The sequence below is a fragment of the Bos grunniens genome, chromosome 16, assembly GCF_055505025.1.
Source record: "Bos grunniens cultivar Pamir isolate PY7600 chromosome 16, Bosgru_T2T1.0, whole genome shotgun sequence".
Lineage (NCBI taxonomy): Eukaryota > Metazoa > Chordata > Mammalia > Artiodactyla > Bovidae > Bos > Bos grunniens.
Genome location: NC_141180.1, coordinates 13,332,946 through 13,338,145, shown reverse-complemented (window position 1 = coordinate 13,338,145; position 5,200 = coordinate 13,332,946). Strand labels below are relative to the sequence as shown.

Here is a 5,200-nt window from a genome sequence, read left to right as displayed (position 1 = left end):
AAAAGTTTATATATTTTGAAAAAAAACTCTCATTCTCTTTCTGGATTATAACTTCATGTTTATAGTTTGCAATGAAAGGATTAGACTATCTAATTACTGAAAATCTTTACAGTCATAAAGTCTTAAACTTCTGTAATCTGCTTATCTGCTACATGTGTTTAAGAAACTACTTTCTCAGATTCCAAAGTCCTTGCTTGATGAGTGGAAAGTAATTTGCAATTGGAATATAGAGCAAGCTGTAGGTACATGAACTTTTTAAATTGAAGTATAGGAAACCGATTTACAATAAGAGATGAAGGTTCAATCCCTGGGTCAGGAAGATCCCCTGGAGAAGGGCGTGGCAACCCATTCTGGTATTCTTGCCTGGAGCATCCCATGGACAGTGGAGCCTGGTGGGCTACAGTCCATAGGTGACAAGGAGTCAGACACGGCTGAAGCGACTTAGCATATGCGTGTTGTAGACATTTTATGTAATGTTAAAATCTCCACTTTCCTACTATACTGACTGTTCTTTAATATTTCAACCTCTTAATTTGTGTGCATGCCTAATTATATCAGTAAATTTAGGGTAAAGGAAGATGAGAAAGTGACGAGAGGCTCTGCCATATGACAAGTAACTTTTTAAATCTAAGAAATCTTACAAGTCTCTTACTGATTTACAGAAGAAGTCTTTCAACTGCTTAGGTACCAACTGATTGTCTTGGCTACCCTAGGTTTTCCTGACCCACTTCCTGATTTTGATAAAGATAACTTGAATGTCAAGAAAACACTGGCAAGATTAATCAGATTTATTTGGAGGAAGTTGCTTAAGATCTCATGGGAGTTCCCTGGCTGTTCCATTGTTAGAACTCAGCACTTTCACTACCATAGCCCAGTCCCTGGTCAGGGAGCTAAGATTCCTCAAACCACAAAGCATAGCCAAGAATAGTAAAAACATTTTACTTATGTTGCTTTTTATAAACATTTCCACTTCTACCCATTACCAAAACCACCCACCCTTACCTCCTCTGCCCCCTCCAACCCCCTAAAAACCTCACCAAAGTAATAAGGAAGCAGATTTGTATTCTAGTTCTCCATGAGTATTCCAATGTTTGTAATCAGTATCCATAATTGGTGCAGATTTTAAGACTGTTTTCTCCTCTTGAAACATGCAGTAATCTTGCTAATCTATGATACTGAGCAAGGCCCTGTGGGCCTCCTGGGTACAAAGACTTTCTGTGTCCCCCTTTTCTTTGATTATAGGAAATAGCCTTCATTCAGCCTGCATGACATTCCCTGTTTCAACAGGCAGATTCACGCAGCTGTTAGGAAAGAGAGGGAAGCAAGACAAGAAAGAAAGAAACAGTCAGGAGAAACAGTAGAGCAGTCTTGGGGCAGGGTCCTGATTCCTCATCAATACGCACAACAATATCTTTGAGCTGTTTTGCAGATACGGAAACTCGCTCTAGGTGGGATTCAATATCTCAGACTAGTTGGAACCTGAAGGTTGGTAACAGTGACTCCTTTTACCTTACCACCAACCAATCAGAAGTATATCCACAAGCTGATATGCCCTCTTTGAACCATAAAATTTCTCATTATTTTCTCAAAGATGGGACACAGTTTTGAGAGCATTAGCCTGCTACATCCTCCTTTGCCTGGCAAAGTAATAAAGCTGTCCTTTTCTACTTCAGCCAAAGCTCTGTCTCTGAATCTGGCACTGGTGCATAGAGAAGCTGAGCTTTTGATGACATATATACCTCCCTCCATTCAATCCTGAAGTTTGTTTCTTCTTCTGTCTCCATAGTCCTTTAATATTCACTCAGTATCCACTAGAATTCTCCACAAGAGGATCTGGGAACCCGTGTGATTTAAGTAGATTGAATTAACTACTTTAAACTAAAGAAACATCCTGGGGAGACCATCTGATACATGAATTCTTTCAATTCCCCTTATTTCTAGTCTCTATCATGCAAATGCAGGCTTGTTTTTATACATAATATACACATAATCTTAAAAAATAGTGTTTAGCTTCTATAAGTTACAGGCTGGATAGTCTGCTGGTATTACCTCCATGCTGTAACTGTATTTTTCTCCATGATATGATGTGAACTTGAGTTTCTTAATAGATTCACAGATTCAGGAGATTTACTTATACCAATCTGGTGCTATGGGAATATAATTACCCCATGGAACAGAGTTCTGTTTTATTATAAAACTGTGTCAACAGTGCTGCAGGCACATTTTTGTTTATCGGGTCACCTCTTTCTAAACTACAAACAGACAACACCCTTTTGGTTAACATATTCTCTTCAGTAATTTAGAAGCATCAATTAGGTAACAAGTTTCTTTCACCCTTTGTCATATCTTATGAGATTTCTAGGCCCTCATTCTCTTCTTCCTGAACTAATTTCTGCTGGTAGTGAATGTCAAACAAGAAGCGTGAATTTCATAACAGTGTTTCATAGATTTTTTTTAACCTTTTTAGGAGATATTTAGTTCCAGCAACCCTTACGTCTCTCCAGTAAGATATAATTTTTAAAAACTCTCAAGTTCCAAAAAAATTAATAATTCACTCGCTACAATCAGAATATAAAACTGTGACCAACAGAAGGTACAATATAAACTTTTGTCATGTTAACAAAGTAGATGGTTTTACTACAAGCTGAGTCGCACTTTCACTTTTCACCTTCATGCGTTGGAGAAGGAAATGGCAACCCACTCCAGTATTCTCGCCTGGAGAATCCCAGGGACAGGGGAGCCTGGTGGGCTGCCGTCGATGGGGTCGCATGGAGTCGGACACGACTGAAGCGACTTAGCAGCAGCAGCAGCAGCTGACACTTCTATCAGTAGTAACCTTAGGGAGGCTGTTGGTTTTAACCATAATGTCCGTATTAATGGGCTAGTAACGTTCTGGTCTGTGCTGCAGGCAATTGTTACCCCAGGATCATTTATGCCACTGATTGGGTCAGTTGTTACTTGGGCACGCCTGTCTGCTATCCCTACCTCTAAACTGTCTATTACCTTGCAACCGATTACCTCTATTTTTCCGGTTCCTACCAGATCTGCTATTCCATTTCTCGATGATTGGAGGGGACTCAGGAGGGTGCTTCAGTTATTCTTGGTACTCTTTGTCATCTTGGTACTCTTTGTGAAAAAGTTGGCTTAAAACTCAACATTCAGATAACTAAGATCATGGCATCCGGTCCCATCATTTCATGGCAAATAGATGGGGAAACAGTGGAAACAGTGTCAGACTTTATTTTTTGGGGCTCCAAAATCACTGCAGATGGTGATTGCAGCCATGAAATTAAAAGATGCTTGCTCCTTGGAAGGAAAGTGATGACCAACCTAGACAGCATATTAAAAAGCTGAGACATTACTTTGCCAGCAAAGGTCCGTATAGTCAAGGCTATGGTTTTTCCAGTGGTCAAAGTTGGACTATAAAGAAAGCTGAGTGCTGAAGAATTGATGCTTTTGAGCTGTGGTGTTGAAGAAGACTCTTGAGAGTCTCTTGGACTGCAAGGAGATCCAACCAGTCCATCCTAAAGGAAATCAGTCCTGAATATTCGTTGGAAGGACTGATGTTGAAGGTGAAACTCCAATACTTTGGCCACTTGATGCAAAGAGCTGACTGGTTTGAAAAGACCCTGATGCTGGGAAAGATTGAAGGCAGAAGGAGATAGGGACAGAGGATGAGACGGTTGGATGGCATCACCGACTCAATGGACATGAGTTTGGGTAAACTCCAGGAGTTGGTTTTGGACAGGGAGGCCTGGCGTGCAAAGAGTTGGACATGACTGAGTGACTGAACTGAATGGAATCTACTGGCAAACATCTCTTCAAAATCTGGAACAGCTTCAGAAGTGTCAGTCATTCTGAAATTCCCAGATATTTGAGGAAGCTGTTCTGTTTAATGTTTAGATTGTTAAGATTTCCGGTCCAGAGTGCCATCAGAGGGCCTCCCTTATATAGATTCTTAGACACATATTTCATGTTTGTACTTTATATATCAGAAATTAGTATTTTCTGATTGATAGCATATTAAAATTAACCAGCATTTTACGGGATAAAGATAAATCTCCTACTAGTTCTATCTCTCTGGAGATGCCTAACACAGAGAAAATACAAATTTGACTCACAAAACTCTGTATTACTTAGTTGTTGTTATGTTACTTGCTGCTTTATAAGAGTAAAACATTGGTATCTTGTTCCAAACATCATAGGCATATTTATTTCTTAAAGATTTGTATGTTACAGAAAGTCCATTACAATTCAGGATCCCATTCTGGTTTGAGTCCTTTTCCCATTTAATTGAGAAAGACATTTTAATTTCATTTTAATGTCTGCTCCTAATTTAGAAATGTTTATTCTTGAAGATCTGTCTATTTCCCTGAGCCATACAACTCTAGTCTGGAGAGATTTGCTTTAACAGAAACACGTTTTAATATTATGTAGATAATTTTCACTCAGAACTTCTAGGCCAACCCTCAGTTTTGGACAATCTCTTTGCCTTTTGTCAATTATTTGCTGGGCCATCACAAATTACGTTCCTCAAAGTCACAATAGCAAGTCAGCTAGGGCTTCCCTGATGGTCCAGTGGTTAAGAATCCACCTACTAAACCCAGGGATGGGTTTGATCCCTGGTCTGGGAAGATCCCACAATCCACGGAGCAACTAAGCCTATGCACCACACTCCTGAGCCAGTGCTGTAGAACCTGTGCACCATAACGAGAGAAGCCACCACGAGAAGTCTCACCACCCCAGTGAAGAGTAGCTCCCACTCGCCTCAACTAGAGAACGCCCAGGTGAAGCAACAAAGACCCAGTACAGCCAAAATAAATAAAATCAAATAAATAGTAAATCAATTATAACTCAATAGAACATATAAATATGCATATATAATAAATTAAAAATCCAACATTGACACCCAAACCGTCAAACCACTTAATAGAAAGCATCCTGAAAATATCCTGTCAAAGAATGGTTATTGTTGTTCAGTTGCTAAGTTGTGTCAAAGACTCTTTGTGACCTCATGGATAGCAGCACACCAATCTTCCCTGTCGATCACCATCTTTTGGAATGTGCTTAAACTCATGTCCACTGAGTCGGTGATGCCATCAAACCATCTTATCCTCTGGCATCCCCTTCTGCTTCCGCCTTCAATCTTTCCCAGCATCAGGGTCTTTTTCAATGAGTTATTCTTTACATCAGGTGGCCA

General features: G+C 39.8%; 1 pseudogene; it reads right to left on the bottom strand.

Annotated features, from left to right (window-relative positions):
• Positions 1–2,825: 2,825 nt before the first annotated feature.
• On the bottom strand, positions 2,826–3,859 carry LOC147356189 (RNA guanine-N7 methyltransferase-activating subunit-like protein; annotated as a pseudogene).
• Between the last annotated feature and the right edge of the window lie 1,341 nt (positions 3,860–5,200).